General features: G+C 40.2%; 1 protein-coding gene across 1 annotated transcript in view; it reads left to right on the forward strand.

The window, feature by feature from the left end:
- Window positions 1-5000: 5000 nt before the first annotated feature.
- The window catches only part of CHRM3 (cholinergic receptor muscarinic 3), a gene marked incomplete at its 3' end in the record, with an annotated part of 242479 nt that continues 222308 nt past the window's right edge, over window positions 5001-25171 (forward strand). Inside the window, exon 1 of the mRNA XM_082673420.1 lies at window positions 5001-5089. The remainder of the gene's footprint in view (window positions 5090-25171) is intronic.

The following is a 25171-nucleotide window of genomic DNA, read 5'->3' on the forward strand; positions in this document are numbered from 1 at the left end:
CTAGAGGGTAGGAGATATTTTGGAGCAGCAAATCCTAGAAATGTACTGCCTAAAACCAGGAATGAGATCCCGACTAGAGAGAGATGAATAGATACCATCTGAGACAAATGACGAACACTTGCTAGTTCACCCTTGTTCTTACGTGGGACAGAAGCCAGTATCTGTGAGTTAGCTATTGTCTCTTCAAATGCACCTTCTCCCTGCCCTGGGAAGACTAAATGGCTTCCCAGGGATGGAGGAGACCCTGTTTGGGAGATGGGTGATGTCTTAAGAAAATGAAGAAATGGGAGATTCTGAGGCTCAGCCAATTTTCTTTAGCTTTTTTTTTTCCTTTAGAAAATGGGATAGAGGGAATGTAAGAAGGTGAAAGTTATGTTACAGTGTGGAAAAGACTGTTGATCATAGATTCATTTAAAATCACATGCATTAGCAATTATGTCAACAGATCTTCTTGGTTTTGTAATCTAAGTTTTCTGTGGACTGTCATTATAAGAAATTGATTGTCACCATTCTGTTAAAATATGTGTATATATATATAATCTCAGCATCATACTAAGTATATCTCTTTCATCTCCTACCTCCTTCCTCCACTATCAAATACTTAACGATGTAACAAAATAATATTTTATGTGCTAGAGACCATTTCACCATGTAAACACGTGTTCCAAATATATATCATGTTTGTGGGTCTGCATTTTTATTCAGTAGGTATTTCAAATAAGTACAATTTTAAAATATATTATGAGAATGGGGTTAAGATTTTTTAATGCACTCACAGCTACTCTATCCTAGCACCACAATTTTCTTTATTCTGGTTACGTCTCTATATTGTGCCTTAGTTATTACTTTACTGGCTACTTAATATACTGTGGAGTTAATATACAAACATTGTCTTAGATGCCCTGCTGTGGGATACACAAATAGTTTCTGTTATTCACTAGTATTATGAATAATGCTACAATGAACATTTTCCTAAGTTTGAATTGTTTCTTTGGGATAATTTGTGAGTGGGATTAGTAGGTCCAAAGATATGAATATATTTCAGGACCCTAAATATAGGTATGTGTGAGATCAGTGATTCAGTGGGTTCTACATATGCATAATACCACCAAAATATATGAGTTTATCCATTGTTTTCCCAATAGTCCCATCTGCATTTTATTATTTATAATTGTAGCTAATGCAATCTGTGTCCTTTTTTAAATTTTGGGTTTGTTTGATTGCTATTGAGATTTTTAAATTTACCTATTGCTTACTGTTTGAGGATTACTGTGGTTTTAATTAGGAAAATCACCTAAGTATCAGGCAAACACAGTTTCAAATCCCAGCTCAGGCCACTTCTTGTTGTGTATTAAGTAAATTAGCCTCTCAAAAAAAATAATAATTCATTTGTAAACTAGTGACGATGATACCTTCTTCACAAGGTTGTTGAGATGATCAGATGAGAAATCAATGCCTGGTGTGTTAGTACCATAAGGGAAATAATTAATTCTCCTTCCCTCTGCCTGTACCTCCCTCATCTCATCTACCAATCCACCTGCCCCGACTTCTTCTTGCATGGATTAAGCATCCAGGTTCTTTTGGTACAAATTTTCATAGAACCCGATTTCTCATTCCAGAGTTTACAGGGGCTAGTTGTCAGGTTTCTCTTTTTTTTTTTTTTTTTTTTTTTTTTGCGGTACGCGGGCCTCTCACTGTTGTGGCCTCTCCCGTTGCAGAGCACAGGCTCCGGACGCACAGGGTCAGCGGCCATGGCTCACGGGCCTAGCGTTTCCGCGGCATGTGAGATCTTCCCGGACCGGGGCACCAACCCGTGTCCCCTGCATCGGCAGGCGGACTCTCAACCACTGCGCCACCAGGGAAGCCCTGTCAGGTTTCTCTAGAGAACCAATTTCTATCGTGCCAGCAAATGCTGGATTATACAGCAAATCACTGAGGTCAAATCTGTTGGACCCCATGAATTTCCTAAGTATTCATACAAACAAATGGGAAATACATTCGAAATAATTTTTTTCCATAAATTACTCATTTTAGAATGTTGTATGTAGTCCAGTTTCTCTTTTAAATGACTTATCCAAGTTTTCTTCCATTAGGTTGCTCACAGGTATTTTTGATTCGTTTATTTGCTTCTATGTTTTGGTTTCAAATAATGCTTCTGCTTCATCTGCTCTCTGCTGCATGTCAAGAACAAGCTTACTTCTGTGGTAACAAGTGTGGTTTGTCAAGCAGCTGTTACACAAGGTCATTGCTGGAAGTTGCATATCTGGATGATACTGTCATTTGGATTTTGTCTGTCTTACATCCAGTGTCTGTCTGTATTCTAGGCATTACTGTTCATCTGTTGCCTGGCATTGGTTTCTATCTTGAGAGCCTCTGTAGCAGAAGCTGCCTTTTTAAGCCATCACGCTTCTTTAAAGCCAAAATAATTCCTAATATGTTGTAAGGTCTCAGAAAGCTTATAACAAGCATACAGTTTCTCAACTGGAAAAGCATTGAAAATAAAAACTTGTATCCTCTTTCATGAGGGCAAGGAGATTTCAGGGCTACCGAAATATTTTTCCAGTCTCTCACCTTCATGATGAGAAATTGAACTGAGTAAGATGTATTCTAAGCAGTTTCACTTCAGGAGTTTAAAAGAGAAAAAGTGGGAGGAGAGAGAAGAAGAGGAAGGGAAAAAATCCTCTACAATCTTTCCAGCCTCAGCAACTATATTTCTCATCCTTTGGAGAGTGCCACAGGCTCCTTTAGAGTTTTTCTTATATAAGCTGTGTGTCATAGACAAGGTTTCTTCATTTTTGCATTACTAAACCTGCTTTGCCCTCATCTCCATGCTTTCTCTCCCCATTTTTACATGTTACGAATGAGTGCTGGACTCCATTCCTCTCTGAATAGATGCACTAATTCCAACCTCTGCCTAGAGTTCAAAGCCCTTTTATCCATACACTACATCAGCAAAGTTATTAAAGTGCTGGTGAAGTCAGAAGCGAGAACCACCAGGCCTGAGAGAGGCTCATATATAACAGTTACGTCCACAGAGGGCGTTTGAGGATCAGAGCTGGGTGTAGACAGAATCACCGGTTTCTCCACGGTTGCTGGACCAGTCTTGCCTTCAGTATGGCCACACGGAGAACTCTTTTATTAGAGATATCAAAATCCAGGTGAAAACATGTGGAATTAATCACAATTTTTCTATCCCACGCTTGACTTCCTGAAATTGGAAACAGGAAAGGTGATGGTGGCCGTGGTTTGGTTGTACCCGGAGTCCACACGGCAGTACAGTCGGGAAAGCACACGTCATGAAATAGGACAGAGACTGGAACGTCCATACCACATGCCACATGCACCGCTCCCTGCACAGAGAGGGCACTGGACTGGTCTACACGAATCACTTTTTTGTTCCAATTGTATGAAGCTTTTAAATTTTTTATTTTTATTAAATGTAAGTGATTTACAATGATTCAGGTGTAGAGCAAAGTGATTCAGTTATATACACACACACACACACACACACACACACATATGTATGTCACTTCAGATTCTTTTCCATTGTAGGTTATTACAAGATATTGAGTAGAGCTCCCTGTGCCATACGGCAGGTCCTTGTTTATCTACTTTATATATGGTAGTGTGTATCTGTTAGTCCCAAATTCCCAATTTATCCCTCCCCCACCTTCGTTTTGGTAACCATAAGTTTGTTTCCTATGTCTGTGAGTCCGTTTCTGTTTTGTAAATAAGTATATTAGTCATAAAAAAGAATGAAATACTGCCATTCGCAGCAACCTGGATGGACCCAGAGATTATCATACTAAGTGAAGTAAGTTAGAGAGAGACAAATCCCATATGACATCCCATCGATGCAGAATCTGAAAAATGATACAGATGAACTTACACCAGTTATCTTCAGGTCTTGGGCAGACCCCTCAACCTTGTGAAGCCAGGATGCGATGACGTGTGTAGAGGAGCTTGGGAATAGGTTCAGCTTCTGTACAGTTATTGGAGTGGGTGCTTTCGTTTGTACCGCCGTGCCGTGGACTGATTTACAGCCCTTTAAATCTGTAAAAGGATGTTCTGCCATTTCCTTTGTGCATGTTCTGTTCCCTCACATTATTGTAGGCCCGATATAAGGCAGCTTTCAGAACATGCCGTTCTCCCTCACAGCTTCCTGTGTTTGAACATGCTGCCTGAATAACACCCTTCTCCTCCCTCACCCCTGCTTCGCCGGCATATCTCTTTGTCTGCCTGTCACTCTTCTACTCAACATTCAAGCCTCAGCTTAAAGACTCTCTGCTCAGTGATGCCACCCCTGTACCCTGTCTGCACTGGGAACACAATGACTGAGTGCTCAGGGTTGATGAGGGTCCAACGTGGCCTTGCCCACTTGAGTGGACTTGGGTTTTTTGAAGGCAGGACCAAGTCCTATTCATTTTCTCAACCCAATATCTGGTTCATGTTATTCACTCAGTAAATATTGATCAAAATGATGGATGAATGTCAAATACTTGTTGCCATGAAATAAATTGTACTAGTCAGATGAGTGGTTCTTCGCTAATTTGCTATGAAACTTGTGAAGGAAACTCAACACTTAGCTTTCTATATGTGTTTTAAATATATGTGCCTCATGTGCATATTTTAATGGGGAAGCATATAAAGTACTCCCAGCTATTGGAAGTTTCAACCTGAGAACTTGTGACCGTATATGACAGAGTCTACGAGATGTGGCATCTCGTGGAAAAGTAGGGTACACAGCTCACTGTTTCCCCAGTAACTGCAGTGGATCACTCCTGCAGCAGGATGCTAACAGGTATTGTGGAATGAAAGGGTTTCCTTGATGAAGTCCATTTGGGGAAAGTCTGGGATGAATCTCCATTTATGAAATCTATCATTTAATTAAAATGCCATTTCACAATCAAGTGATCCAAGTATCCTACTTCTTCTTTTATCTTGTTTTAGATTTATTTACTCCTTCTTTATTTGTTTGGTTTTCAGCTTTTGTGGTGACATGGCATCTGGTTTTTTTCTACAAGGAGAGTTCAGCACACAGCACAGTCCTTGATACATTGGATTGGTTTGATGATCCTACCTGGAACAGGTACATAAAAGCTTCAGTGTTTGCTTACCCATTCTTTGAATCATACCTAAGGGTGTATATCCATGTCTGCTTTTCTTGTTGTTGACTGAGGATGAAATTTGTTCTGGAGAGTAAAATTCACGTGTCAGAGATGACCTTTGTCTTTTCTACTTAGCGTATGTGTTTATAGTATGACCTACAAGACTCCCCAAGACCCTTCATTTCCTTTGTTATGGGATTAATACAAATTAAGAATACATTCATGCCAGTAGAGAAAGGAAATTCCATGCTCATATGGTTCTGAAACTAATAAGATTTAATATACAACCCTATGGAACTCAAGTATATGAAATATGACAGATCCCCTGGTATGTTTATAAATATAGTATCTGTAGCTCAAAAGTCTAACAGAAGGATGTAAACTTTTTTTTCCAAAATTAGTTCAGTCTTGGACAAAATTGAGTACCAAATTATGAACTAAATGGGAATTAATTAATGATCCTTTGATCCTCTTAGGTTTTGTGACAAGTACTCCCTTGGTATATAATGACATAAATATGACATAAAACCAAAAAAAATACAGTATTTGAAAGTTTCATGGTTTAATGAATACTCTTGAAGGGAATATTCTGAAATTAGATTCTCATGAGATATAAGCCTTGGAGCTCCTGATTTAATTCAGTTCAGACTACTTTGATGAGTACTGTGTGTGTGTGTGTGTGTGTGTGTGTGTATGTGTGGTATTTTATCACTAACAGATACTTTATTACAAGATTCATTGCTTTATTGTATTCAACTTTCAAAATATTGTTGGGAATGTGGTAGACTTGTTGAAATTCTGGTTTATAGTTAGAAAAGCGTCCGATGTATATAAATTGTATTTTCAAAAGTAAAACTTTATAACAGCTCCCCTGCCCACCCCCTCCCCCCAAAAAAGTCTGCTGAAAACCACATTTGAGAAGTAGCACAGACCTGAGACTTAATAAGATATAAGACCTAGCTCTGCTCCTTAACCCATAACCTTGGAAAAACAAATTATGCTTCCTTAGAAAGGGGGAGGGGGAGGGAGAGAGAGAAGGAGGGAGAAAATAAATTCACAATTGCAGTGCACGAAATACTCCAGGTCACCTTTATTCTTAATGAGGTATCAAGTAATTAATCGATGTGTTTCCAGGAGTCTCCAGAGAATTTCACTCCTGCATTCTGTGACAGTCTGAGATCCATAATTAGAGTTTAACCTCCCTGATTTAAGGCAGAAGTTGCGACTGGTCCCCTGAATGTTAGGGCTATCTTAGGTTGTTTATTTTATAGTTTTGGTGAGTTTTCTTTGGCCTACACAAAATTGATACACATGTGTTTAAAAAATTGCCAAATCGAAATCATCAGGAGAGTTCACATTCAAATCTGGGCTTCCAGTCTTCTTCTCCTCTGGAAATTGCACTACAAGTAAACTAGTTACTCATCTGCCACAATTTTGTAGCTGTCATACAAATTACCTCCCTCGTCTTAACCTCTCCACGTCTAATCCATCAAGTCCTCCAAAGCCTTGCTGGGACCCAGTGGTTCTCAGCCCTCACTGTGAAAAGGTCATTTCCTGAGAGCTCAGGCTGCACCCAGAAAAGTAAGCCAGTAGCTCTGAGGGTGGAGCTGGGCTTCAGAACTGTAGAAGGCTCTTCAGATGATTCTGATGTGCAGCTGAGGTTCCGAACCACCGACCTAACATCTTCATGTCTCTGTGTCAAAGGCCGTGCCCCCAGTCCAAGTCACATTCACCACTTTCTGGTCTCAGCCGTCTTCCACTGTCATCCCTAAATCACCTTCTCATTTCTGTTCTTGTCCCTGTTCGATCTCATCTTCACCCAACTGCCAGAGTCATTGTTTATAAATAGAAACATATCTGGTCAATGCCTGGCTTAAAGCTCTTCAATAATAATAGCAGTAATGATATCAACTGATGATGATCATTGCTGCCTGGGTTGAATAAAGAATCTGAGTTGAGCCTTTGTTGAAGGATCAAGTCATTCATTGAGACATTAAGTATCAGAAGCAAATGGGGGAAAGGGCACAAAAGGTGTGACCGAGGGTACCAAGGAAATTTTATTCCGTTTCCACATGGGGCCTGTTGCCTAATATGACGATACCTTCCCCTTGCCTGCCCCTCCAGGTAGTGACCCTTAGGCCAGAAGCATTGCCGACTTCTACCAGTTGGCATCCAGCCAGTGTCCTGATGTCACACGTCTCTCAGAAGCAAAGGGATTTTATAGTTTGGCAGTGACATTATTATAAGATTAATGTTCGAACACAGCTACCAAAGTTTATTAAATGTCACTCCTTCGTAGTTGCGTGATTCACCCAGCAAAATAAGTTGATACTAGTAAATTTTTAGGCAGAATAACTGAATTAGGGATGTGTGTTTGTCGGGGTTGGTAGTTAAACCTGGGATCATATCTCTTGCCTGTCTGACATATAGTTCCTCCTCTTCACCAGCAAGAAACGTAAATCCGATTATTTATTTGAGCTGCAGTGGAGACTTTTTTTCTCAGAATGACTGTGTAATGACTGTGTAGACCATAGAGGTAGTTACTGAAGTCTTTCCTTTAGACTCCAACCACCCATAACTGGAGACGGTGCGCTTCCCATTGGAAGGGAAGGAGATAAGGTGTCATCAGAAAGTTTTCGTCAAAGACACCTTCTGACATACTGTGATGTTATTTTATTTAGAGTTTAAAAATAAACCAGTAGGGCTTCCCTGGTGGCACAGTGGTTGAGAGAGAGTCCGCCTGCCGATGCAGGGGATGCGGGTTCGTGCCCCGGTCTGGGAAGATCCCACATGCCGCCAAGCGGCTGGGCCCGTGAGCCACGGCCACTGAGTCTGCGCGTTCAGAGCCAGTGCTCTGCAGCGGGAGAGGCTGCAACAGTGAGAGGCCCGCATACCGCAAAAAAAAAAAACCTAGTAAATGCAAACTTCTTTGAAGCTGAGTGGAAACTTGGGTCCATGTCAGCACTCCTTATGTACAACATACTCAACTTTATTTCGTACTGGTGAGATTTTTTTCCTTCAATATAAAACCATCAGTGTTTCACAGTTGACATTATAAAAAGTTCAAGTATCCGTGTTAAGACAAAAATGTGCCTCCGATGTTCAGGTAATGGAGACCAATAAAGATGCTGAAAACTCTGTTACCTAGGTATTAAATTAATGCATGAGGAATAGCTATCTCCTTTACCTTAGGGGACCTAATTTACCCAAATAATATGTCTGGGCAGAGTTATCCTTACATTTAAGGAAACAGTTGATATTTTCAGCTCTCTCCTAAGTATTTATTTTGGAGGACAAATGGAGAACAAAATACACAGAGAGGCACAGCACATACACACTGAGCATCCCTAGACACAGTACAGGATAGCGCTTATTGACAAGATGCCTTTGTATTTCCTTTGGGGATCAAGCTGGATTGGCCTTGCGTATAATTCTTCTCTGTGGTGAACAGAGTTGTAATAAGGCCACAGATTCTTCTCATGTAGGAATTCCTTTGAAAGGATTCAGGCGGGGATGTCCATTATGTTTTAGGGTTCTACATTAGTATAGACAAAGCTTTTCCAGTAAGATAAATCCATTTTTCTAAATTCTTTGTATCACTGAGTGCCTGGGATCTGGACAGAGGAAGATTAAAAATCTCTCTAAAATTTACCATACTGCCACCACATGAAACAGCTATTGAGAGGGAAATTAATAGTGTCTGAAATGAACCTTGGGTTAAGCATACTTCACTTTGCATTTTTTACTATTTTTTTCACTTGCCATTAACTCCCTTTAATCAGAGAGGTTCCCTAAATTAATTACGATTAATTTTTCAAATCTAATATAAAAGATAAATGTATCCTATATTTATTATAGGGCAGGAACAATATAGACGCTGAGTTGATTGTGAAGATCTGTGTTATGTTATAGTAATACATCAAACAGCTCCAAAAATATACATATTTGTCATAGATATTTACTATTATATCAGACTTTTTCTTATTCCCATCATTATTCTAGCACTTTGTGTTGACTTTTAAGAGTGAACATTTTGGAACAAAAGATACATTCTTCCGGGATCCTCCATGCTTGAACAATATTAGACTTCAGAAAATATTTGTGAAATGAATGATGAATAATTCAAATGCATTTTAATCTTAGGCACAAGCAGATGAAATTATACCACAGCTAGGAACTGACTTAGCCAATGAACTAAATATATAAAATAATGACCAATAAAAATGGTAATTCATCAGATCAGATATTATATCTGGTATGCTCTGTGGAATCAGAGAGATGGGCATCATTTTTAAAGGATTTGGACAAAGTCAAAGGTCCAGCAAATCTAATATTTTGGTGAGCAGCTCATCCTGATTTCATTAAGGCATGGCTGTTCACTTCCCTCTTCTCCTTCACCAATGTTTTCATCTTTAAAATCTTTTTTTTTTAACCTGTCATGTTAAGGGGACATTCTAGTCTAAAGACTCCTGATTGAGGTGCCTTATCTTTAAAAACTTTGCTAGGGGCTTGTGGGACATTAAGAGGTAAAACACTATAGCATTTCTGCACTTGTGAATAATTGAACAGAGTCTAATGTTGTCTGATCAGGTAATAGTGCTACCCAAGTAAACTCTCTAGGAAGTACTTGAATCATTCTTATGCCTCCATCTACTAACCTATTAAATTTCTGACTTTTCTTGGCAAAGCTCAAAGCCAGTTAAAGTCCCATATGCTTTACATTGCTTCACTTTTGCATTTTAGAAAAAGAGTAGATGGTCCAAATGGATGTGATGATCTTATCAGCCAACAGTAATATAAGCCCTTCATACATAAAATCATTTTTCTTAGAAGAATGTGAAATTTCACTTTGAAATTATATTGCATTCTTAGTATCACAACAGTAGCACATGTGATACTAAGGGATAAATAATTTCATATATTTAGGATCCCTAAGTTATATTCCTATATTGAAGAGATATTTAAAACAAATTATTTTACTTTATCTGAATATTAATAATATGATCAATGATAACTTTGATTACAAGTATTCTGCAATTGGGAACTTTACCATATTTAACTTAGCCATCTTAATGTTCAAACGTATTTCTCTTTATATTATTAGTTTCTTTTCTTTAAACATTTTCATTCTCTACTGTTCACTTGTTTGTATTGATGTCTGCACTCTGCTTTTTTTACCCCCCCAAAAAATATTTTGGATAGATTATAAAAAGAATAAAACCTAATAATTATCAACAAAATAGAAAATTAAGGCAGAACAAATATAAATAAAACTGTAGAATCAACTGAGAAATAAACATCAGTCACAGGCAGACCCTAGGGACCAACAGTTGCTGCTGTTGATTATCAGACATGACTCTGGGTTTAGTGGGGTCTAAAGCAAAATTCTGTTGGGCAATTCTGCTATCTGAAAAAGATATATTTGCGTAACATTAAAATACTCATTCTGTAAAAACAGAAATTACACATCTGATAGGAATGGAGGGGCGAAGAGTGCTTATGATACTGTGGGAACGTTGGACTAATATTTGAGGATTACTGATGTAGGAATGAGATACAGCTGTCCTGAACCATGTGTGTCTACCATCAGCCCCTTTTTATTTATGTTTGTAGTCATGCTTCAGCTGATGGTTGAAAGAAAACCATTGAAGTCAGAATTTTGTGTATTTTATTCCATCAGCCTTTGAACCTCACTGTGCTCAGAGGTCTTGATTTTGTTTTCTGTTCTCTACCACAACACTAAATTTTAAATGATGTTTTATGGAAACAAGTAGAAGGTATAGTTGCAAAATTATGTGACTTATGTCCACATAAAAGTGGAGATAGTTTTATTGAGTTAAATTCTGTAGTTTATTTCTCTTGGCATAAAATTACGTGTTTGCCTAACACTTTTTATTTATGATATTGGCTACTACTAGATATGTGTATTTTTTTAACATCTTTATTGGAGCATAGTTGCTTTACAATGTTTTGTTAGTTTCTGCTGTATAACAAAGTGAATCAGCTATATGCATACATATACCCCCGTATCCCCTCCCTCTTGCATCTCCCTCCCCCCCTCCCTATTCCACCCCTCTAGGTGGTCACAAAGCACTGAGCTGATCTCCCTGTGCTATGCAGCTGCTTCCCACTAGCTATCTATTTTACATCTGGTAGTGTATGATACGTGTATTTTTAATTTGTTACTCTTTGAGCTTTTTTGGGGGAAAAAAAAGACAAGTCTTTATATATTCTTTGACTGAGACCATTGAACAAAGAGAAGTAAAGTGCTACTTATTTTCCTGGACAGCAACTTGTTGGATTCATGGCACAAGCTTTATATCGTTGTCCTGCTCTTGAAATCTACCCCATTTTAAATCTTCTATCAAATCCTTTGCAATATGAAAATTGTTGTGATTAATCCTCATAAAAGCACGGCACACAATTTAATCATTTTAAAAAGTAAAAAAGGGGATCATATTTTGCAAGCATCATTCTGTAATATAAAAGGGAGTTGGGAATGCCTACACATGGATTCTGGCCTTAGAAGATTGAAGACTTGTTTTCATTTTGGAAAACCAGTAGAGATAGATCTATAAAAAAAGATGAGTCTTTAATTTAAAAAAGCTTCTCCTCCTGGTAAATTACTTAATTATATATTAACATATAGCTTATTTCCAAGTACCACATTATAAACTACACACAGTTTTGAAACAATGGTAGCAAATAGAAGCAAGTAATGAGTGGCCAAAATCTCAACTTAATGTTCGTCTTCCGTGAGTTACCAATGACTTTGAGCATAGTCTTAACTTCTGATCGCAGTACCTTTATTTCCTGTTTAGAAAAAAAAGATAAAGACATTTGAGAGCCTGTCTCAGAGTTGTAAACAAAATATCACCATGGTGGTTCTGAGAGCTATCCTTCTGAGACATTTTTTCAACTAATAAAAACCATTTTAATCTAAACTGATTATCTGTACAGTGCAAAACAATTAACACAATTGAGTTTCCCCTTTAATATGCTGGACCGTCTCACATTTCCAAGGCACTGTCATGGTCCAGTCCCTGTGTGAGTCCCCTAACACATATGTTTACTTCAGAATCTCTTATTTAGTCTTCAAAGTAGCTCTGTGAGATAAGTAATGTCCTCACTTTACATGTAACAAGGAAAAATGGGTTACAGAAAAATTATGTCATGAGTCATTCCTATCTAATTACTAAGAAGGATAAACTGTGATAACCGGAACTTTTGCTCTCTTAATGCAAAACCCTTTTCCTCTAAATCAGTGCTTCTCAATCAGGGTGATTTTGTCCCCTAGGGGAACATTGGGCAATGTCTGGAACCATGTTTGGTTTTCATAACTGAGGGGGGAACTCAGTTGGTTTCACGACTGAGTTTCTATGCAAGCTCGTATAAGCTACTCTCTTCCATGCGTCCTACGTATGCTCCACATTCCGGTGTCTTACTGTTTCCTCGGAATTATACAAACACTGTGCTTGCACCTACTCATCACTCTGCATGGAGTACCCTGAACCCCCTTTCCTGACAAATGTGTATTCATCTTCAAGACCTAGATGAAATCTCACCAGAATGCTGATATCTTTCCCCGTGCCCTGCTCATCTTCTCCCCAGGCAGAGTTAAGCTCACCACGTTCTTTCCCCAACCCCTCCCTTCATAGTTACCCAGCACTTATGGCTCTGTATTGCAACTTCTTGATTTCCTTGATTGTTTACCCCTGAGACTGAGTTCCTTGAGGACTGGCACCCCCATCGTATTCATCATAGTATTGCTTAATGGCAGTGCAAAACAGTCACTAAACAAATGTTTTATTGTGAATTGAATAAATGCTAAGTGATCCATGAATCCCTCTTGATTTATCGTTCCCTTGCAGCTAGGGAAATGATGCAATAAATTAATTTGCCCCAGCATCCAAAAAGATTAGCAGTCAGTTTCATTAACTTGAGCTTTCACACGCTCACCCTTTTATAGTTGGAAAAAAGTCCAAATAGAGAAAAATGTAATGTTTTAGAAGGTGACTCCTAAAACTTTAACACCTTTAAAAGATGTAGTGTCAGGCTTCCCTGGTGGCGCAGTGGTTGAGAGTCCGCCTGCCGATGCAGGGGACACAAGTTCGTGCCCCGGTCTGGGAAGATCCCACATGCCGCGGAGCGGCTGGGCCCATGAGCCATGGCCCCTGAGCCTGTGCGTCCGGAGTCTGTGCTCCGCAACAGGAGAGGCCACGGCGGTGAGAGGCCCGCGTACCGCAAAAAAAAAAAAAAAAAGATGTAGTGTCATTCAAATTCCTCTGCTTATTAATATAAGTACTTAGAAAAAATTTAAGATATTAAGAAAAAAGCTATCACTGAAGGTCAAATGTTGTCCATTCAACAGATTTGTATTGATTGCCTAACATGTGCCAGGTTACCTGCAACATTATTTTTTTGGATTGGGTTGTTTGTTTTTTTGATGTTGAGCTGCATGAGCTGGTTGTAAATTTTGACATTAATCCTTTGTCAGTTACTTCATTTGCAAATATTTCTCCCACTCTGAGGGTTGTCTTTTCGTCTTGTTTATGGTTTCCTTTGCTGTGCAAAAGCTTTTAAGTTTCATTTGGTCCCATTTGTTTATTTTTGTTATTATTTCCATTTCTCTAGGAGGTGGGTCAAAAAGGATCTTGCTGTGAATTATGTCATAGAGTGTTCTGCCTATGTTTTCCTCTAAGAGTTTGATAGTGTCTGGCCTTACATTTAGGTCTTTAATCAATATTGAGTTTATTTTTGTGTATGGTGTTAAGGAGTGTTCAAATTTCATTCTTTTACATGTAGCTGTCCAGTTTTCCCAGCACCACTTATTGAAGGAGCTATCTTTTCTCCACTGAATATTCTTGCCTCCTTTATCAAAAATAAGGTGACCATATGTGTGTGGGTTTATCTCTGGGTTTTCTGTCCTGTTCCATTGATCTATATTTCTGTTTTTGTGCCAGTGCTATACTATCTTGATTACTGTAGCTTTGTAGTATAGTCTGAAGTCCGGGAGCCTGATTCCTCCAGCTCCGTTTTTCTTTCTCAAGATTGCTTTGGCTCTTCGGGGTCTTTTGTGTTTCCATACAAATTGTGAACTTTTTTTTCTAGTTCTGTGAAAAATGCCAGTGATAGTTTGATAGGGATTGCATTGAATCTGTAGATTGCTTTGGGTAGCAGAGTCACTTTCACAATGTTGATTCTTCCAATCCAAGAACATGGTATATCTCTCCATCTATTTGTATCATCTTTAATTTCTTTCATCAGTGTCTTATAATTTTCTGCATACAGGTCTTTTGTCTCCTTAGGTAGGTTTATTCCTAGATATTTTATTCTTTTTATTGCAATGGTAAATGGGAGTGTTTTCTTGATTTCACTTTCAGATTTTTCATCCTTAGTATATAGGAATGCCAGAGATTTCTGTGCATTAATTTTGTATCCTGCTACTTTACCAAATTCATTGATTCACTCTAGCAGTTTTCTGGCAGCATCTTTAGGATTCTTTATGTATAGTATCATGTCATCTGCAAACAGTGACAGCTTTACTTCTTCTTTTCCAATTTGGATTACATTTATTTCTTTCTCTTCTCTGATTGCTGTGGCTAAAACTTCCAAAACTATGTTGAATAAGAGTGGTGAGAGTGGTCAACCTTGTCTTGTTTCAGATCTTAGTGGAAATGCTTTCAGTTTTTCACCATTGAGGACGATGTTGGCTGTGGGCTTCTCGTATATGGCCTTTATTATGTTGAGGAAAGTACACTCTGTGCCTACTTTCTGGAGGGTTTTTATCATAAATGGGTGTAGAATTTTGTCGAAAGCTTTCTCTGCATTTATTGAGATGATCATATGGTTTTTCTCCTTCAATTTGTTAATATGGTGTATCACATTGATTGATTTGTGTATATTGAAGAATCCTTGCATTCCTGGAATAAACCCCACTTGATCATGGTGTGTGATCCTTTGAATCTGCTGTTGGATTCTGTTTGCTACTATTAGTTGAGGATTTTTGCATCTATGTTCATCAGTGATATTGGTCTGTAGTTTTCTTTCTTTGTGACATCTTTGTCTGATTTTGCTATCAGGGTGATGGTGGCCTCGTAGAATGAGTTTGGGAGTGTTCCTCCCTCTGCTATATTTGCAAGAGTTTGAGAAGGATAGGTGTTAGCTCTTTTCTAAATGTTTGATCGAATTCACCTGTGAAGGCATCTGGTCCTGGGCTTTTGTTTGTTGGAGGAGTTTTAATCACAGTTTCAATTTCAGTGCTTGTGATTGGTCTGTTCATATTTTCTATTTCTTCCTGGTTCAGTCTCGGAAGGTTGTGCATTTCTAAGAATTTGTCCATTTCTTCCAGGTTGTCCATTTTATTGGTATGTAGTTGCTTGTAGTAATGTCTCATGATCCTTTGTATTTCTGCAGTGTCAGTTGTTACTACCTTTTTCATTTCTAATTCTATTGATTTGAGTTTTCTCCCTTTTTTTCTTGATGAGTCTGGCTAATGGTTTATCAATTTTTTTTATCTTCTCAAAGAACCACCTTCTAGTTTTATTGATCTTTGCTATCTTTTCCTTCATTTCTTTTTCATTTATTTCTGATCTGATCTTTATGATTTCTTTCCTTCTGCTAACTTTGGGGGTTTTTTGTTCTTCTTTCTCTAATTGCTTTAGGTGTGAGATTAGGTTGTTTATTTGAGATGTTTCTTGTTTCTTAATGTAGGATTGTATTGCTATAAACTTCCCTCTTAGAACTGCTTTTGCTGCATCCCAAAGGTTATTTGTTTCTAGGTTTTGTTTTTTTTTTGCGGTAGGTGGGCCTCTCACTGTTGTGGCCTCTCCCATTGCGGAACACAGGCTCCGGATGCACAGGCTCAGCAGCCATGGCTCACGGGCCCAGCCGCTCCATGGCATGTGGGATCTTCCCGGACAGGGGCACGAGCCCGTGTCCCCTGCATCAGCAGGTGGACTCTCAACTACTGCACCACCAGGGAAGCCGTGTTTCTGGGTATTTTTTGATTTCCTCTTTGATTTCTTCAGTGAACTCTTGGTTATTTAGTAGTGTATTGTTTAGCCTCCATGTGTTTGTATTTTCTACACATTTTTTCCTGTCATTGATGTCTAGTCTCATAGCTTTGTGGTCTAAAAGATACTCGATACGATTTCAATTTTCTTAAATTTAACAAGGCTTGATTTGTGAGAAAAGATATGATCTATCCTGGAGAATGTTCCATGAGCACTTGAGAAGAAAGTGTATTCTGTTGTTTTTGGAAGGAATGTCCTATAAATATCAATTAAGTCCATCTTGTTTAATATATAATTTAAAACTTGTGTTTCCTTATTTATTTTCATTTTGGATGATCTGTCCATTGGTGAAAGTGGGGTGTTCAAGTCCCCTACTATGAATGTGTTATTGTCCATTTCCCCTTTTATGGCTGCTAGTATTTGTCTTATGTATTGAGGTGCTCCTATGTTGGGTGCATAAATATTTAAATTGTTATATCTTCTTCTTGGATTGATCCCTTGATCATTATGTAGTGTCCCTCTTTGTCTCTTGTAATACTCTTTGTTTTAAAGTCTTTTTTGTTTGATATAAGAATTGCTACTCCAGCTTTCTTTTGATTTCCATTTGCATGCAATATCTTTTTCCATCCCCTCACTGTCACTCTTTATGTGTCCCTAGGTCTGAAGTGGGTCTCTTTTAGACAGCATATATACACGTCTTGTTTTTGTATCCATTTAGCCAGTCTCTATCTTTTGGCTGGAGCATTTACTCCATTTACATTTAAGGTAATTATCGATATATATGTTCCTATTACCATTTTCTTCATTGTTTTGGGTTCGTTATTGTACGTCTTTTCCTTCTCTTATGTTTCCGGCCTAGAGAAGTTCCTTTAGCATTTGTTGTAAAGCTGGTTTGGTGGTGCTGAATTCTCTTAGCTTTTGCTTGTCTGTAAAGGTTTTAATCTCTCCATCAAATCTGAATGAGATCCTTGCTGGGTAGAGTAATCTTGGTTGTAGGTTTTTCCCCTTCATCACTTTAAATATGTCCTGCCAGTCCCTTCTGGCTTGCAGAGATTCTGCTGAAAGATCAGCTGTTAACTGTATGGGGATTCCCTTGTGTGTGATTTGTTGCCTTTCCCTTGCTGCTTTTAATATTTTTTCTTTGTATTTAATTTTCGATAGTTTGATTAATATGTGTCTTGGCGTGTTTCTCCTTGGGTTTATCCTGTATGGGACTCTCTGTGCTTCCTGGACTTGATTAACTATTTCCTTTCCCATATTAGGGAAGTTTTCAACTATAATCTCTTCAAATATTTTCTCAGTCCCTTTCTTTTTCCCTTCTTCTTCTGGGACCCCTGTAATTCGAATGTTGGTGCATTTAATGTTGTCCCAGACGTCTCTGAGTCTGTCCTCAGTTCTTTTCATTCTTTTTTCTTTATTCTTCTCTGCAGTAGTTATTTCCACTATTTCATCTTCCAGGTCACTTATCCGTTCTTCTGCCTCAGTTGTTCTGCTATTGATCCCTTCTAGAGTATTTTTAATTTCATTTATTGTGTTGTTCATCACTGTTTGTTTGCTCTTTAGTTCTTCTAGGTCCTTGTTAAATGTTTCTTGTATTTTCTCCATTCTATTTCCAACATTTTGGATCATCTTTATATCATTATTCTGAATTCTTTTTCAGGTAGACTGCCTATTTCCTCTTCATTTGTTAGGTCTGGTGGATTTTGCCTTGTTCCTTCATCTGCTGTGTGTTTCTCTGTCTTCTCATTTTGCTTAACTTACTGTGTTTGGGGTCTCCTTTTCGCAGGCTGCATGTTCATAGTTCCCATTGTTTTTCGTGTCTGCCCCCAGTGGCTAAGGTGGGTTCAGTGGGTTGTGTAGGCTTCCTGGTGGAGGGGACTAGTGCCTGTGTTCTGGTGGATGAGGCTGGATCTTGTCTTTCTGGTGGGCAGATCCACATCTGGTGGTGTGTTTTGGGGCGTCTGTGGCCTTATTATGATTTTAGGCAACCTCTCTCGTAATGGATGGGTTTGTGTTCCTGTCTTGCTAGTTGTTTGGCATAGGGTGTCCAGCACTGTAGCTTGCTGGTCATTGAGTGGATCTGGGTTTTGGCGTTGAGATGGAGATCTCTGGGAGATTTTCACCATTTGATATTGCATGGAACTGGGAGGTCTCTTGTGAACCAATGTCCTGAACTTGGCTCTGCCACCTCAGAGGCACAGCCCTGATGCCTGGCTGGAGCACCAAGAGCCTGTCCTCCACACGGCTCAGAATAAAAGTGAGAAAAAAAAGAAAGAAAATAAAGTTATTTAAATAAAAAAATAATTTTAAAAAAAATTTTTATGCAATTAAAAAAAAAAGGAAGAGAGCAACCAAACCAAAAAACAAATCCACCAATGATAACAAGCACTAAAAACTATCCAAAAAGAAAAAAAAAACGGACAGATAGAACCCTTGGACAAATGGTAAAAGCAAAGCTATACAGACAAAATCACACACAGAAGCATACACATACACACTCATAAAGAGAAAAAGAGAAAAAATATATATATATCATTGCTCCCAATGTCCACCTCCTCAATTTAGGATGATTCGTTGTCTATTTAGGTATTCCACAGATGCAGGGTATATGAAGTTGATTGTGAAGTTTTAATCCGCTGCTTCTGAGGCTGCTGGGAGAGATTTCCCTTTTTCTTCTTTGTTTGCACAGCTCCGGGGGCTTAGCTTTGGATTTGGCCCCGGCTCTGCATGTAGGTTCCCTGAGGGCGTCTGTTCTTCGCTCAGACAGGACGGGGTTAAAGGAGCAGCTGATTCCGGGGCTCTGGCTCACTCAGGCCGGGGGGAGGGAGGGGTGCGGATGCGGGGCGAGCCTGCAGCGGCAGAGGCCAGTGTAACGTTGCAACAGCCTGAGGCGCGCCGTGCGTTCTCCCGGGGAAGTTGTCCCTGGATCCCGGGACCCTGGTAGTGGTGGGCTGCACAGGCTCTCCGGGAAGGGCAGTGGGGATAGTGACCTGTGGTTGCACATAGGCTCCTTGGTGCCGGCAGCAGCAGCCTTAGCGTCTCATGCCCGTCTCTGGGGTCCGCGCTTTTAGCCGCGGCTTGCGCCAGTCTCTGGAGCTCCTTTAAGCAGCGCTCTTAATCCCTTCTCCTCTCGCACCAGGAAACAAAGAGGGAAGAAAAAGTCTCTTGCCTCTTCGGCAGCTCCACACTTTTCCCGGACTCCTTCCCGGCTAGCCGTCGTGCACTAACCCCTGCAGGCTGTGTTCACGCCGCCAACCCTGCGAAGGCCGAGCCTCAGCTCCCAGCCCCGGCGGGTGAGCAGACAAGCCTCTCGGGCTGGTGAGTGCCGGTCGGCACCGATCCTCTGTGCAGGAATCTCGCCGCTTTGCCCTCTGCACCCCTGTGGCTGCGCTCTCTTCTGCGGCTCTGAAACTTCCCCCCTCCGACACCCGCAGTCTCTGCCCGCGAAGGGGCTTCTAGTGTGTGGAAACCTTTCCTCCTTCACAGCTCCCTCCCACTGGTGCAGGTCCCGTCCCTATTCTTTCGTCTCTGTGTTTTCTTTTTAATTTTACCCTACCCAGGTACGTGGGGAGATCTTTGCCTTTTGGGAGGTCTGAGGTCTCCTGCCAGCGTTCAGTAGGTGTTCTGTAGGAGTTGTTCCACATGTTGATGTATTTCTGATGTATTTGTGGGGAGGAAGTTGATCTCCACGTCTTACTCTTCCGCCATCTTGAAGCTCCTCTCCGGTAGGTTTTTATCTTAGAGTCCGCCTTACTGTATTCTTTTCTACATTCAGTCTAAAATTCAACAGTTACTTTGTCTTCTCTTAGTTTTTTGTTTGTTTGTTTATAAATAACTGATTTTGTTTTCTCAATTTTCATGTTTTTCTTAAGACTCTTATTGAAATAATATGAAACTACTCATGTGTACTAGATTAATAAAAAGTCAAGACTTGTAGATATTTATTTGCTTTGGTTTATACATAGTATATAACTCAAATTCAGGTAGCAAAGTAATGATGGTGGTGCTTTGAAGAATCTGTGTTACAAGGTCAAAAAAGAAAGATACTCACTGGGCATAACAAGTTGCAGTAACACAGACACTTGTAAAGTCCTTTAAGTCATTTTGTGTTTTCAGGACAGTTAATCTTGCACTGAAATCTTATTTACTCTCATGTTTTTGACAGTCAAATGAAAGACTCTATCACTTTGGTCCCAATATTATGTTAAATTCACCGTTGATTAAGTCCCAATTAAAGATTTAGCTCAGAGAATAAAGACTGAAGGTATACTTTTTGTTTTAAAATAAGGTAAACATCACTAGGTCTCTCCATGGAAGTTTTTAGTAACAGTAAAAATGTGATTTGTTTGAATGTCACTACTTTGTTTTGTTGAAAGATGCAGAATGAGATTTTCTCAGTTTATTTTTTTTCTGGGGAGAATTCTGTATTGAATTGTCACAAGTTTTAGTTGCAGGAAGAATGATGAATAATAAAATATTAATGGAGCCAAACGTTGCTGCGTTGGCTTTGAGCACTACCTTTGTATACAAAGAGATTTACATTGAAGCTTAGTTTAAGTAAACATTCACATAAAACAGTGATAAGGGGCTTCCCTGGTGGCGCAGTGGTTGAGAGTCTGCCTGCCGATGCAGGGGACACGGGTTCGTGCCCCGGTCCGGGAAGATCCCACATGCCGCGGAGCGGCTGTGCCCGTGAGCCATGGCCACTGAGCCTGCGTGTCCGGAGCCTGTGCTCCACAACGGGAGAGGCCACAACAGTGAGAAGCCCGTGTACCCAAAGAAACAAAACAAAACAGTGATAAGAACATGAATAAAAATGTAAATTTCTCTGATTAGAGTGTTCTTTAATAAGAGTGAAAAAATTGTAAAATAATGGGGCTCATGAATTAGATTTTTGAAAATGCTGCACATTAGAAAACATAAACTCCCTCCACAAATATAGGAAAATTATTTTGTATTTGGTATTTCCTATACTTCACCAACCTTGCACTATATCTTCAAAAAGAGTATATTTTCTCTTTTGAGAGATCCTAAAACTGGGATATTTATTGACTACATACTCTGTGCCAGACAGTCTTTTAGGTACTGAGGCTCTGACAGCAGATAGAACAGAAAAAGCTGTGCCTTCATAGAGGTTATATCCTAGTAAGGGGCAGATAGAAGGAACATACGTAAATACACAGTGTCGAGTGAAATCAGTCTTATTAAGTGTATTAAGGCAACAGAGAATCATGGCAGTGGGGGGAAGGGGGAAGCTCCAGTGTTTTTTTATAGAGAGTGTTCAAGAAAGTCGTTTTTAGTAAGGTCACATTCGAAGAGAGACCAGAAGAAGCCCAGGCCGGGGAACCAGCCATCAACAAACGCCCTAGGGTTGGGATATTGGAGGAGAGGCAGAAAGGAGCCATCAAGCCTAGAAGGGAGAGCAGGAAAATGGTGAGTAAATGGAATCAAGCCAGAGACGAGTGGAGGACGAGCCGTTCATGCAAAGGCCAAGTAGACCATTGTAAGGCTTTGAATTCTGTACTAATTGATCTGCGAAGCCATTGTAAGACTTTGAACTGTAAGGGAGGAAAACTTTTCTTCTACCCTTCTAGGTATTTTAATTTAAATTGACATAAGACAGATTAAATGGAGAAAAACAAATTTAATTTTGCACATATGGGAATCTCACATAGATATGAGAAGCTCCCAGACGGTCAGGCATCTGAGGCTTATGCGCCATCCTGAGCTCAGGGGAAGGGAGGAGGGGTCTGGGGCTTCAAAGGAAAGGAAGACAATTCACAGGACGGTGGCAAGAGCAAATGTTTGGTAAACAAATGTTTGCCATGCCAGGTGGAAGCCATGGGACACAGAGGGGAGTTTGAGCAAACACCCTGCCTGGCTCCCCGCAGCTTCTCACACCAGCCCACACTCTTTATAGTTATCCCTGGTGATGGTTCTCTTCCTGGACCAGGTCTTCTATCCAAATGCTTTTAGGCAGTTAAAGGGGAGGTAAAAAGCTCTTCCTGAGTCTGTTGGGCCTTGATTTTCTTCAGATCAAGATAATCCATATGCCAAAGTGACACATGGTGGGGCTGCCTGCTCTGAACCCCATCAGAGCTACAGAATGAACTAATATAAGGATTTTTTTTTAAATAAATTTATTTATTTATTTTTGGCTGCGTTGCGTCCTCGTTGCTGCGTGCAGGCTTTCTCTAGTTGTGGTGAGCGGGGGCTACACTCTGTTGCGGTGCGCGGGCTTCTCATTGCAGCGGCTTCTCTTGTTGCGGAGCATGGGTTCTAGGCATGTGGGCTTCAGTAGTGTGGCACGCGGGCTCAGTAGTTGTGGCTCGTGGGCTCTGGAGCACAGGCTCAGTAGTTGTGGTGCAAGGGCTTAGTTGCTCCGCGGCATGTGGGATCTTCCCGGACCAGGGCTCAAACCCGTGTCCCCTGCATTGGCAGGCGGATTCTTAACCACTGCGCCACCAGGGAAGTCCTATAAGGATTTTTTTAGAGGAATCATTCTGGCTTTTCTGTGAAGAAGAGATTAGGGAAAGGGTTGCATTCCATCAACAACGTGCAAGAGCGTGTGGAGTAGAAGGGAGTGTTTCTCGTTCGTGCATAGCCACGCCTTGCTGCAAGGAAGGTAGCCATGTGACCAGCTCAGTGTCTGAGGGATTTATGATTCCAGGAAAAGGGAGAATGGCTAGAGGTGTGTAAAGGGCAGTGTTGGTGTTGCTTCTAGAAGTAGGACCTGGAGTAGGAGGGGTTAGTGGAGGGGAGGTCATGAGTTAGGATTTGCACATGAAGAATCTGAGGTTCTTAGATGAATTCCAAGGGGAAGGTTTGGGAGAGGCCCCCAGGAGGTTTGGATTTCAGGAGTTGTCTGGTTGGAGAAGATCTGGTGGCATTTCATATTACTATATGGCAGTTCAAGGCCTGGAAACGAGAGCATGTAAACTGAGAAGGGATAAGAACCCTGCTGGTGCTTCTAAGCCCATATGGTCCTAAAAAATACTCAGAGGGTCACCTAACCCTCGGGAGGGAAAGGAGAGGTTGCTGGGTGGACTTCTCTTTTTCTTCAAAGTCTGTACATTTCCTTTTGCTGTAACTCCCGGAGTCCCATGCATTCACATTCCAATTTGTGGCTCCAACTTAATGTGAAAGCCCGTTTGGGGAGGTATAATACTTGAAATTCCCAGATTGATCCCAACTTGGCAAAATAATCGCCCAAAGAAAGGGCTACATTAACATAAATCGAGCAGATTTCTTGCAAAAGTACTTTCTCATCTTAAAAAAAAAAACACTTAAAAATAAGACTAGGTTTCTCAAAAATTACCCCTTGTATGGAAATTCACAGTAAATAATTTTTTCCTGCTTTGGAAAAGGACCGTCGTTGAAAAGAGTTGCATATAGTTGTTTTTGTTAGTATTCCTAAAAATTCAAAATATTTGTGTGACATGTAGTGGCTGAAACTTTTAACGTATATTTATTTCTAATTCATCTGTTCATCACAAAATACCTAAATATATAAAATCCAAGTGAAAGGAATCCAGAAAGTTGAGAAACTGCAGAGTATCTGAAGTTGAAGTCATTAAGGATGCTTGGACCCCAGCTGAGAGCAGCCCAAAAAAAGCAGAAACCCTTGGTTTCTAGGTCCCTAGGCGGGACCAAAAGAGCTAAGGAACCAGCATCGCTCAGGAAAATGTGTCACACTCAGATGGGAGTTGTCAAGGGCTGAGCCCTTGATGCTGGCTAGAGGAAGCTGCTCTCGGGTGTGAGAAGCCAGGAAGTAGTCCTGTTCAGGTAAGGAATCATCCAGGGTCACGGAGCTGGGCAGAGGGGCTTGAAGGGCTGATTCACGATCTCCAGGAAGCAGTAGGATTTCATGGTAAACCTGTAGGAGGTCATCTGCTTGTAAAGGGAGGCATTGGTAAGTGTGATTAAGGACTTTCAAAGGTTTCAATTATAAGAGTAATTTTTTAAAATATCATGGATATGATTTGTGTTTGCTCAGAGCATTTTTGTTACTCAACATGTTGTTTGAATATTTTCTGAGTCTTACCCAAAATCAAGAAAAAGAAAATATTTTAAATGTCAGAGGCTACAAGCTTTTCATCATTTAGCGAAGAGACATAGGTAATATAGTCCATGTATTCAGTTTAATTTAAATTGGGGCTTCCCTGGTGGCGCAGTGGTTGAGAGTCCGCCTGCCGATGCAGGGGACACGAGTCCGTGCCCCGGTCCGGGGGGATCCCACGTGCCGCGAAGTGGCTGGGCCCGTGAGCCATGGCCGCTGAGCCTGCGCGTCCAGAGCCTGTGCTCTGCAACGGGAGAGGCCACAACAGTGAGAGGCCCGCGTATGGAAATAAATAAATAAAGTGTCAGCTTGAGGGCATAATTGCTAAGCAATTGTCTGAAGATAGATTAGAGTGACGTTAAGCCATGTTCCTCCTGTCTACCTGGGGATCTCGTCATATAGTAATTCATACATTTTAAGTTTTAAATATTGTTGCTATGGAGAAAATATTCATAATTTTAAATGAACTCTAAGGGTTTTATGTTCAGTCATGATGATGTCTCCTAATTTGGAGGCGCCTATAAGTAGTGGAAGAATTGGCTCTCTCTAGATTTTGATGAGAAATAGAATGTCCCCTCTTAGACTCAATGCTTACAGCCCCCTAAGGCACACCATTTGAGGATTTTCCCTCAAGACCAAGTGTCTGGAAAGATCAATTGTGAAGTAATGAAATCAAAGAATACTTATTTCCACGTTTTGACAAGTATCCTGAGGCAGTAGACCCCAGGGGATGCAACTCTCTTAAAATGAATTAGCAATTTCAAATGTCATGGTATGTCAGTTTCCTCTAGGCTAATTCCCTGGAATTTGTTCTAGGTTCTTTCTCTTGAGTCTGAAAGGTGACCACCTTTTAGGCATCTTGAGCAAAACATTTAATATCTTCCAGATAAATATTCAGAGGCTGGAATCAGTGGAGCAGGGAAAAAAATAAGTGCATCTTTCTTTTGAAGAAATTGGCTTTGTGGATGACAGTGCCTTTCATCCTCCAG

This window comes from Grampus griseus, assembly GCF_964374135.1.
Source record: "Grampus griseus genome assembly, chromosome: 16".
Taxonomy (NCBI): Eukaryota; Metazoa; Chordata; class Mammalia; order Artiodactyla; family Delphinidae; genus Grampus; species Grampus griseus.